The sequence below is a fragment of the Sturnira hondurensis genome, unplaced genomic scaffold (assembly GCF_014824575.4).
Source record: "Sturnira hondurensis isolate 20B ecotype Veracruz unplaced genomic scaffold, ASM1482457v3 Scaffold0008908, whole genome shotgun sequence".
Taxonomy (NCBI): Eukaryota; Metazoa; Chordata; class Mammalia; order Chiroptera; family Phyllostomidae; genus Sturnira; species Sturnira hondurensis.
The window spans coordinates 4,135,574-4,158,423 of NW_028081539.1; positions in this window are offsets into that span (position 1 = coordinate 4,135,574).

Consider the following 22,850-nt stretch of genomic DNA (forward strand, 5'->3'; position numbering starts at 1 on the left):
ATGAAGAAATAAAATTCATATTATTCACACCTGACATGATTATTCACATAGAAAATTCAAGAGTCTATACATTGTTAGATTTAATCAACAAATTTGGTATGATTATTGGACACAAAGTCAACATATAAAAACTGATTGCATTTCTAGATAGTAGAAACACACCATTGGAAAGTAAATTTTAAATCAACTACCTTTAACAATAGCATCAAAAAATTTAATACATAGGAATAATACTAATAAAATATGTACAAGATCTCTACACTAAACTCTACCAAAGTTTGCTGAGAAAAATTTAAGAATGTCTCATGTAAATGGAGAGACATATCATGCTCTAGATCAAAGACTAAATGTGGGTATTATACCACTTCTTTGCAACTGATCAATAGGTTCAATGTAATCTTAATAAAAATCCCAACAGAGGGCTTTTTAAAAAATTTGAAACTTATTTGCAAATTAAAAAAACCTAGAATCCCAAAACAGTTTGAAGAACAGAATTGGAAGACTTGTATACTACCAAATTTCAAAAACTTAGGAAACTATAAAATTGCTATAATTAATTCAGTAGGGTATTACAAAGGATAATCATATACACCAGGGAACAGAATCCAGAGTCTGGAAGCAGCCTCGTACAGGGTTAAATGATTTATAACAAAGCTAGTTCTGTCACTCAGTAGGGAAGGTATTTTCAACCTTTTTCAATTCATGGCACACTACAACTGATTACTAAAATTTTGCAGGACATGAAAAAATATACTTTTACTGATCTGACAAAAGAGCAGGTATGATTTTGATTCATTCACACCAGATGGTTATTGTTGTGTTGGCTGTTGTCCTTTTTAAATCTGACAACCTAAGGGAAAAGAGGTCGGTGCCCTGGACTAGATACTCAAGTATCACATGTTTTACAAACTCTGTGGCACACCAGTTGGACATCACCGCAGCAGGAAAATGAGTCTTTTTGGTAAACAGTAAGGAAGCCATTGGATTTATGTGTGGGCCTGTGTGTAGTTCACTCCACATGGAAAGTACATGTGAAATGAACCATAGAACTAAGTATGAGGAATAAAACAAGCTCCCAGGAGAAAATAGAAAAATATCTTTGTTTTTATGACGTCTAAGAGCTTACAAACTAATGAGAGAGTGGTTACCTTTAGGGGGACAATGGATTAGGAAGGGGTGAAGGGTGCTAGAATTGTTTGTTCCAGATCATAATCTGGTGGTTAGAAGCATTTATACATATGTACAACTATTTGGATACTTCAACCAATAAAAAGTACAAATAAAAATTAACCAATGCATCAAAAAAGAATATAAATGGAAATGGGAGAATACTTTGATATTTGTTCTCCTCTTCCTGCCTCTCTTTCCCAGCACCAAACCCAGGTGGAACTTGTCAGTTTCTTTTCTCCATATTAACAAAAACACTTTTAACGTCATTTCAATGATGAAATCTAAGGTTCTGTGAGCATTCCCCTTGATTTTAACTCTAAATAAACTTGAAAAATTTCTCAGACAATCTAGTAACTTGGCAAAAGATCAAAGTTATATTCATTGATAAGAAAACTCCTGAATAAAATAATGCCATCAAACAGAACCAAAATTATTTGGGTGTTTAATCACGGTAACATGTAGTACCTGTCACTTCATTAAGCCTGAGGAAGTCCATAAAAATGAGATGCCTCCTCTTTCTTCAATGGGCTCACCCTCTAATAATAATAACTAAGGTTCATATAGCATTTCTTCTATGCAAGGAATTATTCTAAATGCTTTATCTGTATTAATTTATGTCATTCTCCCAAGAAGCTAATGAGGTAGATTATTAGCCCCCATTTTACAGATGACAAAACTGAGGCACTGAGAGGTTAAGTAATTTTCCAAGTACACCTCTAACAAATGGTAAAGCAGGGATTTGACCACAGCATTCTGGTGCTATTCTACGTTTCTTACTCCCCTGTTGTCCTCTGTGACAATGAGGCCTTCTTCTCCCTTAGGGTTGGTTAGGAATATATTTAGGGGAAGCATTTTCTTTGGAGTTCCTTTAAAGCCCAGCCTGTGCTGTGTGCAGGCAGAAAGGGGGCTGCCACCCCCAGCCCCCAACACCTGGAAGCCTGGTCTGCAGGAGGTGGTCTCTGGGTCCATGTTAAACCTCTGAATAGGGCGGGTATTCCTGAGCCAGACATCCTGTCTACCTCAGGTTTAGAAGTCATGTTTTATTTTAGATGAAGCCGATTCTCATTCTAGAACCTCAGCCCTATAGCATGCAGAATAGCTAACTAACATATTTCCCTAAGAGAATTTCTGGGAGAGGCTGGAAATTGAATCTGCCTTCTTCCAGTGTATCAGCACCACTAAGAGCATTTGCAAAATTCCCGGTAATTAGATTATTTGCCAATACTGCAGATTCAAGGAGTATTTTAAACTTGATTTTATTTGGCTGCATATGCTTTATTTCCTTAACAGTGATATGTTGTTGGTTCCCCCCCTCAATTTTACACAGGGCTTTTCCCTGAGCAGATGCAGAGGAACCCCCTAAATGAGAGCTTTTTTTGGTTCATCTTTGATTTAAAAAAATGAGTTACCAGTATATTTGACATGCAACATTGTATAAATTCAATACATACAACATATTGATCTGATACATTCACACTGCAGTATTATTGCCATTGTAGCATTACCTAACACTTCTATTATAGCATATAATTATCATTTTCCCTGGTGTTGGGAACAATTAAGACCTAATCTTTTCTCAAGTTTAATGTTTATATTGCAGTTTTATTGTCTATAATCACTGTGTTAGATTGCTAGGACTTATTATCTACTAGTTTCATCTTTGATTTTTTGGTGCAGGTTTTTTTCTTTATATTCTCAAGCTCAGCACTGTTGACATTTTGGGCAGTATAATTCCTTGTCCTGGGGGCTGTCCTGCCCTGTGCACGGTGGGATGTTTAGCGGCATCCCTGGATTCAGCCACCTCATGCTAGCACCATCCATACTCTCAGGTGTGACACCAAAAAAAAGTCTTCAGAGAATGCCAAACGAGCGGGGGAGAGTCATCTTAGACTGAACCACAGTTTAGTTCATGGCTCACAACAGGATGAAAGCCAAGTATAGTGAGTAATAAAATCTTAGATGTGACATTTCTATACAACCAACTCCAATGCAAGTTGTGGGCACCTGCCCCCTCACTGAAATGCTCTAAGCCAGCTCTCAAGGATACGCACAAACTCGCAGCTTCTAGCCATGGGTGGCAGAAAAGTTTTTGAATGAAAAAAAAATGAATGTTAAATGTATAAAAAGTTTTTCTAATTCTTTCATTACTTACTAGCTGTGTCATGGCATGTGATAAAACTTCTCTAAGCGTCAGATTTTGAAAATTAAAATGGAAAGAAATATTTCTGTACCTCACAGAATTGCTGTGACAGTTAATGTGAATAATGATTGTAAAGAGCTTAGTATACTGCCTGTAAGAGCATTAATTGTTATTCTAAAAGAGAGGCTAAATTTCACAAGAAAAGAGGGAAGTAGCACAAGAATTCCAGAGGAGACGGTGCTGGTTGCCTTCCAATGGCTTCCTTACCATTTGTTGGTGACAGACCTGGGTGACGATGGCTAGCAAAAAAGGCTGGCTGGCACCTACTTGGTGAAAGTATGCTGAGTGACTCCTCTGTACACCTGTGTACAGGAGATAAAATAAGGAGGATGCAGCCTCTGCCCTCAAGGAGTCCGAATTTTCATGGGGAAGACAGGCCTGACAGGTAAGCAATGGCCGCACTGAGTCTGGTGCCCTAGGCCCTCCTGCCTCTCTCCCTCCTGAGGGCCGTTGTGGGTGGAAGCACAGGAGGCAGAGGTGAGGGGGCAGAGGGGCTGGGATGGGGCACAAACTGGGCACCCTTGAGCCAACTGTTTAAAGTACGTTGCACAATGTTCAGCTGCTAACTGGAGCAGTTGTGGGGGTTAGAGGGACATTTAAAAAAGGACAAGCAATAATAATATATAGTTAAATTGACATCTTTCCTCCCATTTCTCCCCAAAGCTGAGTTGTTCTGGTTTATGTTTAAGAAGAGAGGGTTGAGTGTGCGTGATGCTTTCACAAAGCACAGGAAAACTTTTTCCTCGTTATATTCGCATGCAGATTTTCTACTACTGCTCTTTGGAGTCGTCTCTTCCCTGACTCTGAACTCACCTCCAAAATGGGCCCTTACAAATCCAATTGGTGCAGAGTGTCTCTTTTCCCTCCCTGATCTACCCCAGCACAACTCTTTATTGTTGTGAGTTGATTTTACCTCCAGTGAGTCTTTGCATTGGTGTGGGTTCCCACCCCCTGGATTTTGTATAATCAGGGGCCTGAAGCTGATTACGCTGGTCAGCACCTTCCCTACTTGGGAACCTGGGGCAGGGAGGGAGGAAAGTGGCCTAGTTAGTATCCTCCTTAGAGGTAGAGATAGGGAAAGAGTCATCAAATATGCATCAGCTAATGATTTTTTTATCCTGTTTTAAAGAATGATTGGGAGTAAATCGTAACAGAAATTTGACAAATTTCCCACATTACCTTTTTTTTTTTTTCTGTATGAGTGTACGTAGCACAAGGAAGCTGCGGGCCTTAGTTTGTGAACTGTAAGATTGTGCTAGCACTTCAGTCTGTTATTATACGGACAGTGCCCTCCCATCAGAGACCACCAGGAATCCACCTGTTGTGGAAGAAAGTTTGGATTTATCAGTTCGTTCCAGTGGGGGCAACCTTACGCCATAGGTAGTTGTGGGGATCTCTTAGCAAGGGGGTGTGAGGAAGAAATTAGTACAGAAAATTTGGACCCGAGTTGGGTGATTTGGATGAGGGTTCAAGGAAGCAGGCTTTTATTTCTGATTGGATGCTGTTAAGAGCAGCAGTAATTCTGTGACTGGACATAATTCTTTTCGAGAAGGCACAGAAGTAAAATCGCCCAGTGCTTTAGTCACGTGCCCAGCTAGCCCCTTGCTGCACAGAGCCATAGTCTGAAAACATCACGGAAAAGAGTCTCTTTACAAATTTATTTTTGGAGGTCCTTTTAGATAATCCCAATTGCAACTCTTGGCCTGTAAATAGAATGCTAAATAGCAGTATTTTCTTAGTCCAATGAGACTCATCGCACAGTGAAGTACCCAGTTTTTCATGGAGTGTCTTCTCTATTTTAATTTTTGAAAGGCATTCCAGAAAGTGATAAATTGTCTGCCTGGGGCTGGCCACAGTTTGCCTTCAGACACAATTTCATGGCTTACTGGGCAAGTTTGTGGTCCGCTGGAAAGTAAATGAACTGCTCAAGACAGGGCTCATTTTTCAGGGCTTGTCCATTTCAAAAAGCTGTGTGACTTTTCTGTCACCTTGAGCAGATTGGCCCAACTACATGCTGCGTACTTTTCATTTCTTCTGTCATCTCAGCCTATCTCCCTTGGAGTCAAATATTTGTTTGTGAAATTTTCCTTCTGCCCTTACTTTGTTTATGATGCAGATCCTTCAAACACCGGACTGCCAGCTTGATTCTCCTCAGCACAGGGTCATCCTTTAACAAAAGCACCCATTACGTTTACCACAAATAGACTGTAACTGGGTGGTGTGTGCTGCACCACTCTTGACCTCCTCTTGAACTCAGTAATCAGAGTGACTTTGCCAAGGTTGTTCCGCGACTCCTGGCTGCTGGGGGAAAGTGGTTCTTGAGGAGGTTTCAGTGCGTCTGTCGCCTCATGTCCCCAGAGGACTGAGCCAAACACAGTCTTATCAAGAGTCTGAAAGCTTCCGTGGGCTCCCTGGGGAACTTAAGAGACAGAAGACAACAGAATCTCTTAAATGTTGTCTATGCTTTGACTGTTTGAGGGATGCCAAATGCTTTCACATCCTTTAAATAGCAGATGAAGAAGATTTCGTAGTTCTCTTATCGTTAGCTCTCTTACCCATCAATCTATTCTGTGTGACACCACATGATTCTTTCTGGCCTCTTAGGGAGACTCCTTTCTAAAACTGTAAGAAAGGAGTGATCACTTGCCACTGTGATCAAGTCCTTGATGAATATTGCAGGTCAGAGCTGCTGGGCACACATACTTGGCCTTCTCAGGTCCTTTGGGTCTTGGAACTGAAGCCAGAGCTTACCTAGCTTCCAGGGGAAATTGAAAAGAGCCTGCAGGCACCAGATGCAGAAGAGCAGCTGAGCCTTCAGCGCTCTGAGGGCTCGGACAGCATCTTCAGTGTGAAGACAGGAGATCACCATGCAAAAGGTCTGTGCTCAGACCACATATAAAGATAGAGCTTTGTCCCACAGTCGTTAGTGACCATTCAGGGAGCCAGCTGATGGCTCTCATGGCCACTTCAGTGCGAAGAGGTTCTGACAGCCCCAAGGAGGCAGGGGGCATCTGCTCTGTTCACCACAATTTCCACCCGTCACCCCCAGAGCCAGCCAAGAATGAGGAAGAGTGCCTCCCATAGGCCTTCTGGGGAGGATGGTCACAGCACAGGGGGCCTCAGCAAATGTGGACATGCTCTGTCTTGGAGTGTCCAGAAAACCCTATTGCCGGCCCTCCAAAGGGATGCGTTGAAACTAAAATGCTTCCTTATATTATCTAGCAGAGTCAGTCTGAAGAAGTAACAACGCTAACTAATCACACAGCTCTCTTACACCGGATACAGGTTTACTAAATTAAAAGGAACCTGGTAGAATTGAACTTGTGTAGGATCAGCAATTGTGACAAAGTTTTGCAGTGTGGAGGTGTATTGAGGATGAGAAAACTGCTAAAGTAAAACCTTTTTTTTAGAGTACTCATTTAAACTGACTCAGGTAAGGACAGGTTTTTCTACAGAAGAGAGGACCCGTATTTCTCTTCCTCTCTCTCAGCTCTGCCCCGCCCTGTGACCACAGACCCCTCCCCCACACACACAGTTGCAGGCACCCGGGGACAGAGAGGGAGCCAAACCGGGGACAGAGAGGGAGCCAAACCGGGGACAGAGAAGGAGCCAGACCGTCAGGAGTTGTGTAGCCGCCAGGTTTTCCTTCTTGTCTTTGTTTCATACCCAGGAAATAGGTCTGATAAATTGAAGAAAAGTGAGAATCCCAGACACATGACAAAGCAGGCATCTTTGTCTTTGATGTTTCCTGGTGCCTAGCGACCTTAACCTTGCCCCAGCTCCCAGGAGGCAAACTTCACCCTCCTCAGCCATCATTTTGACCATGCCTCCTTCCGCATAGAAGGAACATCTCATTTTCGATGGTTTCAGAGCCTTGTATCGCCATTTCTAAAGTGATAGGCGTCTGGGCTTCTAAGCAATGGGCGTTAGCCTACCTCCTGCATTTTTGTCCCCCACGGGTAGTGTATCCTAACACAGCACGGAGACGGCACTAGAGTGGTGACCAATTTCTTGGTGTGCAGGCTGGACCGGCCATGACAGGGCCCTGGAGGGCAGACCAGGCCTACACCCCTCCCTCCGCCGTCACTCCCAGGAAGCCGTTGATGATCAACCGGCTCCGCACCTTGGCCACGTTATCTCTCTGAGCACCAGTTTCCTCATCTTTACATTTGGTGAAATAACAGGAACATGTCACATTTACTGAATGCTTTCTCTTTTCAAGACACCATTTAAAGTGTGTCACAGCTATTCGTTTACAAAAACCTCACAACAAACTTAACTGTAGGCCCATCACTTCCTTCTCCATGACTTCTATGTGTGTGATTTAACCTGGAAAATGTAGCTAATTTCATTAACATCAATGAGTTCCTGTAAGTGTGCAAGTGAGAAAAACAGTGTAACATGTCCTGTTGATAATGAGTCTGCATGGGATAAATGTGTGTACAAAGTAACATTCACTTTTACTCTCTTACTGAGAAAAGCTTCAAAGGAGCCTCGTTTTTGTCCTTCATGAATTAATAAACTTTCTTCTCATTGTTAATCAGTAATCTACCCCAGTTTATTCATTTTGCAGTCTTGTACCTTTAAATAGTTATTTAAACCACCTTTTACACTTAAGACAGCACAGAAAAACTAAGCTGTTTGCTGGCGATGGACTCATAACTAAATGGAAATACGTTAAATGGGTATATTTTGCCGATGAAGATGTAAGTACCATGAGGACAGGACTGTGTCCACATCTTTTCCCCACAGCCGTATTCTCAGAGTTTGGAAAGTCTGGCATACAGCAGGCAGTGGTTTTTGTGGAGCCAAAAACAGGCAGTGAGTGAACGGGACAGTAGACACAGATGCACACCCTCTCCTTGGTGGAAATGCTCTAAGCAGAGCTGTGGGAAGCTTGTTTTGTTTTCTTTTCAAATGAATTAATGCAAGTGAATGAATGAGTGCTCTTTATTACATTCGTATCCATTAAAGAATTTTGAAAACTGTAAAGCACTGCAGAAATAGAGGATGTAACTTTTATTTCCTTTTGGGTAAATGTTTGAGGAAAACAAAGTTTTATAGGGCACAACGTCAGGCTTCCTAAGTTTGTTCTTAGTTTATTTAAAGAACGTGCACGCAAGCAGTAACTGGGGCACTGTATCCTATCTGAGAATTGAAAAGGGTCCACGGAGTACAATGTGAGGAAAATCTGACTTCTCCAATAGTTTGCTGAGTCTGTGGCAGATGTGTTTGTAATTCAGCATAACTGTTTTTCCACCAAAAGCCAACACTAATCTTTTAACAGCTTCTTACCACATTAGACTCCGTCTTTCACTTTCTATCAATTCCATCTGAAGAGTCATTTTGTCAGTTTGAAAGAAAGCAGAATGACACCCGCCCAGATGTTCCAGGGAGGTGCTGGGTGTCAATCCTGGCAACTAGCTGAAGCCCACAGCAGCTCGAAAGTACCTCTGTTAGGTCCCTACTCCATGTTTTGTTCATTAAAACCAAACCTTTAATCAGTAAATGAGGGGCTCCAGCTCTGTAATCTAGGTCTCTACCCCATAATGGTCAGTAACCCACTTAGAAAAGTATGAAGTGCTGATGACATACAACTGATGATAAAGTTGTTTATTGCTGGCTTTAAAACATGATTTACTTAGCCCTGGCCAGTGTTGCTCAGTGGGTTGGAGCATCATCCCGTGACGGCAAGGTTGCAGCTTCCATTTCTGCTCTGGGCACATCCCTAGGTTGTGAGTTTGATGCCTGCTCCCAGGTCCAGGTGCTCACGATCCCAGGTCCTGGCACAAACTGGAGACAACCACTTGATGCAAGATGTTTCTCTCTCTCCCTTCCTCTCTCTCTAAAAGCAATGAAAAAAAAAAAAAAAAAAAAACTTGTTCTATACAAAATGTCCTTAGGTAAGGAGTGTATGTGTATATGTGTAAACACACACACATGATTTATTTGGAAGTGTAATCTCTCAAGCAAACTATATTAAGTTCTCCTTGCTGGGGAGAACTATATCTTTGTGCTTTTGTTTTTGTTTTTGTTTTTTTTTTCACTTTATATGTCTCTATTTCGATGAGTCCTGGGCAGTTCTTTTTTTATTGTTTACTTGTTTTTAGAATGTAACTTTTTTTCTTTAAGCGCCCAAATGAATGAAAATGGTTGGTCTGAAGGCTATTGCCTACAACAAGTTCACTCTGTGGGGATGTTACACCATATCACTAAAAATTGTTATAGCTTCGTTTCCAAGCTTTTTCCAAAGACATATCTTAAGATATTTTTAGGAAACCTGGCCCATTTCTGATGACCTTAATGGAAGTTTTATGAGTTCTAGCCTAGGGGTGCTTTTCCCTTTGGTTAATTTAATTGCTTATTGTGCTCTGGGCAGGGGGTGGTGAGAATACTAGCAAAGAACAGAGCAGAGACCGCAGAGGAGTGTTTCTGCACAGAGGTCTTCGGGGTGTACCCTCTGGGAAAGTTAGGCTGCTGTCTGGTGAAAGGATCAGAAAACCTGGACCAACTGGCTGGAACAGTAAGGGGGGTTGTTAGTTTTACATTGTAAGATGTCCTTAAACAGGGCAGGTTCCAAGCACAATATTCTAGACTCTGTCTCTGCTTTTCTGGGATCCCCTCTTTGGCCCTACCATCCATCGAACGGTGGCTTTTTTCTTGGGCTGGTTAATGAGAGGCGACCACAATCCTAGGTATCACTTTCAGGTATGACAATATTTCCAGAGAAAGTGTGAGTCCTTTTATTCTCCTCTGCATTTTTTTAAGGGTGTGACATTCCTCTGTAACCCCTAGTAAACCCCTCTTGGTGAGGGAGTGGCCAAAATCTCATGATAGGACTAAAACCGATCAGTAACAAGGAGACTGGGATTGCCCCGGAAGGTCGGTGAAACCTTTGACCTTTTGGAGGAGGCAGGTTATCCAAATAAAATAAGGGTTTAGTGGGTACCCTAGGGCTGGAGCTATGCCCTTGGGGGGGCATCATGGGAAGACTTTTGAAAGATAAAAAATGTAAATGAGGTTCTTGACTTGTTCCAAGTGAACAAAAGCAGTCTCTTAAATATTTGAAGGAAAAGGGAATTAGTGAAGAAGACTCTAAAACAAAGGGGTTACAGGCCTGAAGTAAATTTACATTTTTGGTCACACCATCCGGGAAAGCATTTTAATGCTAAAAGATTTGATAGTTTCATCCATCTTCCAGTTGACAAACCTGTAAATAAATTGGGGGTTAGCCTTGGAAATTAGGGGTGTTAATGACATCAGTGCAAACAGAGCTTCTGAGTTAGTGGAGGACTTCATCTGTTTTTCCAATTGCCTTTCCCCACCATTTAAAAACGATTGTTAAATACCCACTTGCAAATCATCCTTTTTCTAGGTAGTGAGGTACATTAGTTGAAAGATAATAGGTAGAATAAAAGATGTGCTTCTGGTTTGCCTCCAATGAAGGGCACGTGGGCTGGGAAGGTGGGCTGGGGCCGTGGCTGGGCACTGTTTGGTGATTCTGAAGGGCATGGAGATTACAGTTACAGAGCCGCTTCACGTCCTCTCCTCTAAACTGCTGTGAAGAAATCACCTCTTCCGTGCTAAACTGCTCAATGTCTTGTATCATATCCCTATGATTCGTTGCATGTGATTAATAGATACTTTTTTCCTTTTTTATTCTTAATTCTTGTTTTTCAATTCCTTTGGGACTCTTTGTATTTTGTGGGAAAACATGTAAGAAAAGCATCTTAATGGATAGTGAAAAATTCAAGGGAGGACCCCGCCAAAATGGAAGTATCTTCTGGAGGTCGGGCCCCTTGTAGTACAGGCTTGCCCTACTAGGTGTGTCTAAGAACCCATCTGTATCAGCGTACCAGCTGGTGTCGTGAGACACTGTGTTCAGCTTCAGTGAATTTTTTTGAAGACTCAACTCACTTTCCCATTTCATAATGAGTGATTTACAAGTGCACCTGCTCACAGTGCATTAAGTGTTCAGCAGTTTTGGACCAAAAATGGCATGGTCCCCATGTCCCGCCTTCTTTATTCACCCAGTCTCACCCTGTGCAGCTTTTTTCCCTTTGGATGAAAAACATGCACAAAGGGAAATGTTTTGCTGATGGGAAGCGGTAAAACAAAAAACAGCAGAAGCACTAAAAGGCCTCAAAATCGATGAGTTTGAAAATTGGAACAGTGGAAAAAACCTTTTGATAGGTGTGTTGCATCAAATGGAGAGTACTTTGAAGGTGCCTGAAGTTTAAACATTTAAGAATAAATAAACAAATTTTTATAAATACTGTTATTTTGGGGTCCCTCTCATAATTTCATTAAATATTTCTCTTCATGAGGGTCCTTTTATTGAAAAAAGGAAAGAAATGGAGAGGGCTTTGGTAAAATTCAGTCAAATACAGGCCCAAATACGGAAAATTAGTACTTTCTGAGTTCTTTTTTTATAATTTAAGAAAGGGCGGAAGGGGTTAGGAAGTGGAGGGGGAGAGGGTAGCATTGCAATTGACCAGTTCTAAAGACGTTGAAAAAGAAATGAAGTTTCTTTTCCTTTCTGTGGGTGTCTGGCAAAATCTTAATTTCTTTCTCGCAGGTAAGGAGGTCTGCCAGCATGATAAAAATGAGAGACTTAAAATTTTCCCTGCATTTTGTAACGAATGTAATTAGGCATCCTTTTAGTGTGGCAGCAGGCTCTGTGTGAATTGTAGATTAGTGAAGAGAGCGATCGGTGTCAAGTCTTACCCCACAGGGCGCCACTGCACATCTGTGAACACTCCCTGTTCAAAGCCCCTCCGAACTAGTACTTCTCCTAATGCTTCTTAATTTCATTTTTTTCCCTTTCTGTGTATGTCTTCTGTGATATGTCTCAAAAACCCTACAGGGGACCCCTGCAAGTGACTTGGAATCTGGAAAATATGCTTTCCTGGCCAATTCTGGTTCTCCTCAGTAGTGTTTTAAAGACTTTCTGTGCTAAGTGCAAACATTCATAGATCAGATTCCATGGGGCCTCCATCATTTTTACTGTGAAAAGAATCTGGTTTTGGTTTCTTTCATCTTTTATGGCCAAATTGGGTCCAGAAGATGAAACTGTGGACCTACACTTTCTAACCAAACAAAGCATTGCTAGTGGAGAGGAAATGTGTGAGATCCTGTGTAGTCAAATCTCCAAGGTATGCTTTCATTGTAGCAAAGAGATCTGTGTAATACATGAAACAACTACTGCTCTGGTCTTAAAACCACTGAGAACAGGAAGTAATTCCAGGGGCTCAAAGTCTGGTCGTATTTGAGATCTACCTGGAACAGTACCTGCATGAAAAAGTGTAATGGCTCCCTCCTTGCAGTGTGACCATAGCCAATTTTATAAATGCCACTCGGGTGAGTAAAGAAACCTTCTACAGGTGGCCCATTCTAAGGCTTTGACAATATATTTGCATATTTATTATTTTCTCCAAAGTAAGCACTCTTAAACTGTGACTTGTGGCTGTCCAGAGGATTTGTGAATGAGTTCAGGAAATCTCCTGGACTCTCTGGAATTCTGAATTCATTTTTTTCTTGGTAGAGAAATCTTAATTTGCATTAGATCTGGAAGGAGTAATTAATGACCCTCCGAAGTTATCATTTCTAAAAGACTTACACTCAAGACAATTAGAGCCTTTGTTTTTTTAGAGTTAAATACTGAATGGTGGCTAGAATTGAATTCTGAATATATACATATTTCTTCCTATAAAAATTTATATTTTAAATCAAAGTTATACATATTTTCATGGTCAGTCAGCTCCATGAGGTTTATTATAAAGATTCGGTGCTTTCTCAGTCTATTTCTGTTGTGCATAAACAACAACTTTAAACTTTCATAACTATTTTTTTTGGAGTTTGCCTCCATATTTCTTGTTTTTAGCAGTGTTAGCTGTATTATCTAGAAGTGGATGTAGCCCTCATAACACCATCCCAAATAGGCCTAGCATATTGCATGTGGTTGCACATGCAAGTTCTCGCACACTCACCCAACTTTCCTTCCCCCATTCCTCCAGTATATTTACATGGTAGTATTTAGTTAGCTCAATATTTATGGCTTACAATATTATTCTCATGTCAATTTTATTCATGCTAGGCCACACAGTACACTATGACTATATTTCTTATTTTGTACAACTTTTGTTTCTCTTGGGCCTAGTAATTTTCTAATGTTCTAGAGAATAATTCTTGTTGTGTTTTCAAAAACTCGCTCCCAAACTCTCTTCCAGAAATGTATATTTCTTAAAATATCCTTGCCTCTCAGGCTTCCCATGATTATCGTCATTTGCAGAATACCTCCTGCAGCCTTCTCTCCTGTGGCTGTTCTCTGGGTCTGGTGCCCTCGGATTTACTTTCGTTATCACCTTGGACTCCTTTCACCCCTCTTCTGATTGAACCGTATGGTTGATGGATTTATGCTATCCTCCATCTTGGTTTGCAAGAACAGATTCTTTGATAACTTCACCATAAAACTTGCAGGGGTAATAAATTTTTTGAGAATTTGCATGTTAGAAAGATCTTATTCCTCCTACCTGCACAATTGATTGATAGTTTGGCTTGTCATAGAACTCCAAATACTCCATTCTCCAAATAGAACTCCAAAATACCAAGAGTTCTAGGTTGGAAGTCACTTTCTCTCAGAATAGTTGAAGATATCTAAGCAATGATGTTTTATTGATAAAAAGTTAGTTATTGAAACAAAGTTTAAAAATGCCCATAAGATTATTGTTTAAAACAGTGTTTTCAAAATACATTTTTATAAGTAGAGGTTAGTAATATCTTGGTAAAATAACATATAAGATGTCATTAGCAAAAGCATGTTTTATGAATCTAGGCAGAAAAATAAAAAGTGATAGAAAAAGTATAGGTTCCCCCCTCCCATAAACATCATTAAATGTTAACTTCCACTGAGTAATAATTTTGCTCAAACAGGAGGCTTATTAGTTTATAGTAGTGATTTATAAATAGATACTTTAAAGCAGTTGTATCTAGTATAAATTACAAATGTCAAAGTAATGAAAATAATTGGCCTTCTATATAGTGTACTGAAATCACAGAATACTTTCTCTTGGTGAGAATGTGTATAATAACTCAAAGGTAACATATTAATAGAGTTCATAGAGGTAAATATTGAAAATGTTTCTTAAAAGCAAACTATATCACATTTCATCATTCAAAGTTATTTAATGGTAATGGCACAGTCTTAGTGAGATACTTGAATGTTTTTTGGAAGTAGTATACCTTCAAAAGTAATATTTTAAATTTATTTTTATTTTGTTTTTTGATCTGTCCAATTATTTAAAAAAATACCTCATCCTTAAAATAAACTTCTTTTCAATCTTGGTATATTCCATTGATAAAAAGTAAAATACACACAAATCAACAGACCCTGTTGTCCTTATCACCATTACTTCCCTTTGATATATCAATTTTGGGGGGCTAACTTCAGAGCATCAGTGGAAAGTTTGAAAAAAGCAAGCCCTTTGAACACATGAACTTCTACATTAACATACATACTACAGTAAAATACATTTAAGTAAGTGAAGATAAAGGCCATGCTTTGCATACACTAGGTAAAAATAAATAGCTTCCATCATCAGTTTCAGATAACATTGATTCCAAGTACTTTTCTTCTCATACAACATAGGGATTTGTATTGTTCAAAATGAAGGGAATGACAATGGATGACATGATTTAAACAGGACACAGCTATCATTACTAATTGCATTTTATCAGGAGACTACCCAAACAAGGAACAGTGTCAGGTGAGAAGACTTGATAGGTAGTATGGCTCCATTTCGCTAAAGCCACAAGGAAATCTCTGGTTTGGGATCTCAAAAACTCTGTCCTCAAATCTGATGGCTGTGGCTGAGGCTGATCTTTAAAATAATGTTTGAACATGTCTACTAAGGCTTTAAAAGCTGCTATTAAAAAGAGAACATTGTTTTCAAATCTACTGAAAATACAGTCTGCCTGGCTCATTTTATAGACAAGAACCTTAAAATCCAACAATTGGAGCTTATCGGCTATTTTGCTTTTTCTCCATACCATCGTGTAATCCGTATTAACTTTTATGAATAAACATTTTAGGAGAAGACGATAAACTAAAAATGGCTTATGATGAGTTTGCTGCAATCATGGTTTTAAAGTTATCTGGCATGAGAATCCAGAGAATTTTTAACAGTTGCCCCATATATTTATTATTTTTTTAAAGCTACTTAATCACGATCATATATACCTCACGGTATGGTTTTCCACTGTTTCACTCAGTAAAAGATAGATTGAGTATGGTTTTCATATTGAACAGAAGCTGCAAACTGGCTTTCAGTGTTGGGCTTACAGGCATGCCGTGAGGACCAAGGGGTGAGAGACTTAAAATGCTGACATGCCCTAAGTCATGTCCGCATCATTGGCCCCATTAGTGAGTTTTTCTGTATCAATAAGTAGATGTCCTACCACTCAAAAGCATCTTAGATAAAAATTAAACTTTTTATATAAATTACTCATCCTAATCAGTGATGAGCTAATTCGGCCAGTGTACCTCAAAGAAAATCATTGGTATTCATAGTAGCTAAGCAGTCATGGAAACCAATTCCGGCATTTGTGGTTAAACAGGAAGGAAGATGAGAATAAGAAATTTGCAACACAAATAAAAATGATTAAAAAATAACAAATAATGTTAAAATACATTTTAGGAAAAAATTACAACACACCTAAAGATAAAGCCAAAATTAAATTTCACCAAAATTGTTAAAATGATAGGCATTCTTTCAACCATCTCATGAACCCCACACCTGGAATGATTTCCGCTCTACATGTTTTCTTACACAGGTGCCCAGGGACACTCTGTCCACATTCTGGTGCCTCATTTGCGTCTGCATCTATGCTTGCCTTCCTGTACACATGATAAGTTTCTCCAGCAAAGTCTGGTCTTTACTCATGTCCTCACCTTTAACTTTTCTGTTGTTCCTCTTAAAGCCCCTCAGGGTGAAAACTTTCAGAGTGGAGGTCCTGGGTTACCCCCTCAAGATCTGCAGATGAGTGGTGAGTTCTGTCTTCCGCAGCTCTGGGATCTTGTACCTCACAAAGGCCCAGAGTGAGAGACAGGCATGACTTCTAGCCTCTTGTCACTCACTTCCATCATTTAATTGGACACTACCACAAAAACTGGAATCCTAGATGTAAAAGATCCCAGTCCCATCTTTTTTTTCTTTATTTTTATTGTTGACTCTACTCCAAAGATGTCCTCATTTCCCCCTTTTGCCCCCTTTCTCCCAGCCCCAGCCCCTTTTCCTCAAGCAATCACCACATTCTTATCTGTATCCATGGATCACACATGTATGTTCTTTGGCTAATCCCTTCGCTTTTCATCTAGTCCCACTCCCCCTCCCTCCTGTGTCTATACCTCCATTTCTAATTTATTCATCTTTTTCATTTTGTTCATTAAAGTCCACATACAAGGTCTGTCCAGAAGGTTTACGACCATGTAATATGAAAAATAGACATTTATTGAAGAAGGTACACGGTAAAAGAAACATTGAACACAGGACAATGAAACTTCAATTCCCTTCAAAGTAGGCACCTTGGAACCTTACACAGTTCTCCCAATTGCCATTGGCTGCCCTGTTTACTTTCCTGAGTCTCACTGATGGTCAGTAATTGCCTCCCTTTCAAAGGTGATTTTAGTTTTGGGAAAAGCCAGAAGTCATAGGGCCCCAGTTCTAGATTGTAGGAGAACTGAGTATCCTGAGTGTTTGATGCATTGCCAAAACCCCTACACGAGATGCGGTGCATGAGTGGGTGCGTCGTTGTAGTGAAGCTTCCAATCACCAGTTGCCCATAGCTGTGGCCTTTTGAATCATCTGAATAGTTTCCAAAGAGCAATGTTCAAGCTTCTTGCAAAATTGGATGCAGATTCCTTGCTCTATTCATTCAGTCCTTTTGAATGTGACAGCCACACAGTACACATGCTCACTCAATGGTGTCTATCACCCCTACTAACTAGTACAGTGAAGGTATCATTGTTAACGCATGCACATTCCAGTTCATCCTCTTTGGCTGCCAGAATACGTCGATGTTGGCAAACCATTCGTATTATATTAACAATGGCTGGACTTTTTCCAGACAGACCTTGTATGAGTGAGATTATATGATATTTGTCTTTAAACTCTTCATCTTCAACTGATTCTTCTTCAGGTAAGTAATCAACTTTGATGTTATATGTTTCAGTGTCATCAAGAATCCATTCCTTCAACTACTGTCATTTCTTTAGAGTGGGGTTGTCAAGCTTTTGCGATTACAGGTACAATAATTTACCTGGTAAATATTATCCTCATACACTTAGCTTCTAACCATTTAAGTGTATGCTGAAAAGGTGAAATAGAATGAAGCAACAATGAATTGTGTTCTCTATGGTATGACCACCTGTTCAAAACATTTTCATAGTGCATATAGCATTATAACTGTTCATCAGTGCAAGAGATAATTTTTAAAATTTATTTTAAAGAGTGTGTTTATTTTTTAGAGAAAGGGGGAAAGAGGGAGATAGAAAAGGAGAGAAGCATCGATGTGTGAGAGAAACATCAATAAATTGCCTCATGTGCCTGCAACTGTAGACCTGGACTGAAACTCAGGAATGTGTCCTGATCAGGGATTTAACAGGTGACCTTTCAGTTTGTGGGAAGATGCCTACCAGAGACATACCAGTCAGGGTAAGAGATAGTATTTTTTTTAATCCAGCCAAGATAGAGGTGTAGGTAGATAAACTTCACCTCCTTGCACAACCAAAAGAAGGATAACAACTAATTTAAAAATTAAAAACAACCAGAGCTGTCAGAAATCAAACTGTGACAAACAAGGAGTTAAAGAAGAAACATTTATCCAGACTGGTAGGAGGGGTGGAAATGGGCAGCCAGGGCATAGAGGACATGCAGTGAGGTGGCAGCTGATGGACCAGGTGGTACCACAGTTGCATACAGATAAAATCTGGGAAGAACAACCAGGGAGCAAGCATTCCTAGCCCAGGACAGACCATGCAACCTGAAGTTCCAATGCTGGGAAAATAAAGATCCATAACCTCTGGCTGTAAAAACTGTGGGGGTTGCAGTGGTGGAATAAACTGCCAGTCTCTCAGGAGAGTCCACTTGAGGGGACCATGTGTTCCTAGAATGTACACAAGCCCTTCCACTCAGGAATCAGCACCAGGACAGCAACTGGAAGGGTGCCATTTCCTTGTGGGAAGTAGAGGAAGTGACTAAAAATAGAATGAGAGCTGAGCAAGCAGCATTGTTCTCTCTCTGACTCCTCCCCCACATACATTGCTACGATGTGGCAAAGAAGATTGCTGTTTCTTGGTTAATACCTAAGACTCCATCCCTTACAACATAACAGGTGCACTGACAAATTGAGGAGACAAACAAATATGGCCCAAATGAAAGGACAGATCAACTCCAGAAAAAGAACTAAGCAACAAGGAGCTAGCCAACCTATTAGATGCAGAGTTCAAAACACTGGTGATCAGGATGCTCACAGAAATGATTCACTACAGCCACAAAATAAAGGAAGAAGTGAAGGCTATACAAAATGAAATAAAGAAAAATATACAGGGGACCAGCAGTGAAGGGAAGGAACCTGGGATTGAGCTCAATGGTTTGGAACAAAAGGAAAAAATAAACATTCAACTGGAACAGAAAGAAGAAACAAAATTTCAAAAAAATGAAGAGAGGTTTAGGAACCTCTTGGACAACATTCAGTGTACCAACATCTGAATGATTGGGGTGCCAGAAGGAAAAGAGGAAGAGCAAGAAATGGAAAACTTATTTTGAAAAATAATGAAGGAAAACTTTCCTAATCTGGTGAAGGAAATAGACATATGAATCCAGGAAGCTCAGAGAGTCCCAAACAAGTTAAACAAGTTGGACCCAAAGAGGAACACACCAAGTCACATCATAATTAAAATGTCAAAGATTAAAGAAAGAATCTTAAAAGCAGCAAGAGAAAGAAGAGAGTTACCTACAAAGTAATCCCCATAAGACAATCAGCTGATATCTCAAAAGTAACCTTGCAGGCAAGAAGGGACTGGGAAGAAGCATTCGAAGTCATGAAAAGCAAGGACCTACATCCAAGATTGCTCTATCCAGCAAACCATCACTTAGAAGGCAAGGGCAGATAAGGTGCTTCCCAGATAAGGTAAAGGGGTTCATCATCACCAAGCTCTTGTCATATGAAATGTCAAAGGGAATTATTTAAGAAAAAGAAGTTCAAAACTATGAACATTAAATGACAACAAACTCAACTATCAACCAGTGAACCTACAAAAACAAAAACAAACTAAGCAAAAAACTAGAAGAGGAACAGAACCACAGAAACGGAGATCACATGGAGGCATATCAGCAGGGAGGGGAGAATGGAGGAAAAGGTACAGGGAATAAGAAGCATAATTGGTAGGTACAAAATAGACAGGAGGAGGTTAAGAATACTATAGGAAATGGAGAAGTCAAAGAACTTATGTGTAGAACCCAGGGACATGAACTTAAGGATGCGAGGGGGGGGCATTGCTGGAGGGAATGGGAGTACTGGGTGGAGGGGAACAAAGGGGAGAAAAAATTGGATAACTGTAACAGCATAGTCAATAAAATATACTTAAAAAACAATGCAGTTGATTGTATTAGCAATGTGTAAGTCACAATTGACTCTCTTTAATATTAACTCTTAAAGCCTCAATGGTTTTTTCAATTTTCTCTGTTCTATATAAAATTATTTTGAGTTGGAAATCAGTCAAGGCTATCTATGAGTATAGATTTTTCAACCACTAGTATGAATTCAGAAGGCATTTTCATTGGACTTGATGAAGAAGATTTTAAAATCCAAAAAAGCCAAGAGTTTCTAGGTTAGTAAGAGGAGCCAACTTCTTGAATATCTTTAATAAAGTTTGTTTTAATAGCAGACAAGCCACAGAGTGGGTCTGTGATACTAACTGACTATCCCACCCATAATCATGCCTTCTAAGTTTTAAAATGAGAGTTTTAAGGGGTGGGGAGAAAATACAGACAACTGTAATTGAACAACAATAAAATAATTTAAATAAAAAATTAAAAAAATAAAGTAAGAGCTTTATTGAAATATAATTCGTACACCATAAATTTCATCTATTTAAAGTACACAATTGAGTCATTTTTAGTATATTCACCGAATTGTGCACTCATGACCATGATCTAATACCTAAATATTTTCATTATACCCAAAGGAACCTTGAACCATTAGCAATCATTTTCCATTTCCCACATCCCCTACTAACCACAAATCATCTTTATGTTTGCATTAATTTTCCTACTCTGGACATTTCATATAAATTGAATCATAAAATATGCGCTTTTTGTGATTGGCTTTATTTTTTTTTCACTTAGCATAATGTTTTCAAGCTTCATCCATTTTGAAGTGTCAATACTTCCTTTCATTTTACGGATAGATGATGTTCCATTGTATGGACATAGTAATTTTGTTTGTCCATTTATGAATTAATGAATGTTTGGATTCTCCTTTTAGCTATAATGAATAAACTTGCTGCAGACATTCAAACACACATTTTTACATGGATATATGTTGTCAGTTCTCTTGCATATGTACTTAGGAGGGGAACTGTGGGTTATACAGTAACCCTAGGTTCAACAGTCTGAGTAACTGTCAGAGGGGCTGTATCATTTTACAGTCCACCAGTAATGTTTAAGGATTTCAATTTCTTCATAGCTTTGCTAACACTTGTTATTGTTTGTCTTGTCTTTTCTTTCTTAAATTATAGTCATCCTAGTGGATGTGAAGGGGTATCTGAATTATATTTTGGTTTCTGTCCTTTAATGACCCATGTTGCTCGGCATCTCTTCATGTGCATCGTGGCAATTTGTGTATCTTCTTTGGAGAAATGCCTATTCAAATTCTTTGCTGATGTTTTAATTAGTTTACTTGTTTTGTTATTGAATTATAAAAATTATTTTTACATTTTGCATAAAGGTTGCGTCAGTTATATAATATTTTTAAATAAGATAACTTCCAAATATTTTCTCCTGTTTTGTGAGGCATTTTTGAAGGAACTTTTCATTGCCTTCTGGGGTCAAGTTTGCTACTGAAGAGTCCAGTGTTATTGTAATACTTATTCCTTTTCACAAGACCTTCTTTCTCTTTCTCTCTCTGATTTTAGGACTACTATTTTGTCTTTAGTGTATATTAATTTTTGGATAATGTACATTAAAAATGATAATTTAAAAATCCATTGTTTGGGATTGTGTGTGTGTTACATTTTTATTATGGTAATTTCCAAATATATACAAAAGTAAAGGGAGAAATGTAATGAATGTCTATATATAGTCACCTGGATTAAATAATTAAAACATTTTGCCACCCTGCTTCATCCATCTGTTTCTTTTAAATTTTTTCCTGGAATACTAAAAAGGCAATATAAGACCTATTATTTTACCCATAAGTCCTTCAACATGCATCTCTAAGAGATGAGTTTTCTCTTAACATATTTATGATGTCACTATTACCTCTATAAAAATAAATGATAGTGCCTTAATGTTATCTAATTGTTCATTTATAGTCATTGTTTTTCTAATGTTTAAAGATTTTATTTACAACTGGATGACATAGTTTATTTAGTCATACCCCTATTGATAGACATCTGGATTATTTTCAGTCTTTTATTATTACAAATAACTCTATAATAAATATCCTTGTGCGTGTGTCATTTGGCTTATTTGCTTCTTTTGGATAAAATCCTAGTGTATGATTTCTTGGTCTAATGGTAAAGGCATGTATATTTTGTTAGATAGCCCAATATCCTTACATGAGTGTTGTATAATTTTGTATTCTCTTGATACGTACATTAATCTAGAAACACATATCCTTCATGTCTCTCTTGTCTTTTATCTCACTCTTTGGAATTCCCAGTATTTAGGTACATTCCCTTCTATCATGATCCTTTAATTTTGTCATGCCCATCCCCTACCATTTTCCATTTTGGTTTTTTTTCTTTTATTTTCTGGGATAATTTTCTTCACTTCATCTTCAAACCTGTCTACCAGATTTCAATCACAGCTGTCATATTTTAATTTTCAAGAGCATTTGGTTTTGTTTTAAAAAGTTCTATTTATAGTCTTCTATTTTTATTTGTGGGTATTAATTTCAATCAGTAATTCATTTAACAATAATAATGAAGCAAATATTATTATGCCCCAGGTATTGTTCTAGGCACTGTAGAATTGGCAGTGAATCAACAGGTAAAATCTCTGTCCTCAGGGAGCTCACAATAAAATAGTGGTAGGAGCACCCTGGCTGGTGTGGCTCAGTGGTTTGAGTACAGGCCTGGGAACCAAAGGGTCGCTGGTTCAATTCCCAGTCAGGGCACATGCCTGGGTTGTGGGCCAAGTCCTCAGTGTGTTGGGAGTGTGAAAGGCTCCCTCCCTTCCCTTCCATCTAAAAATAAGTA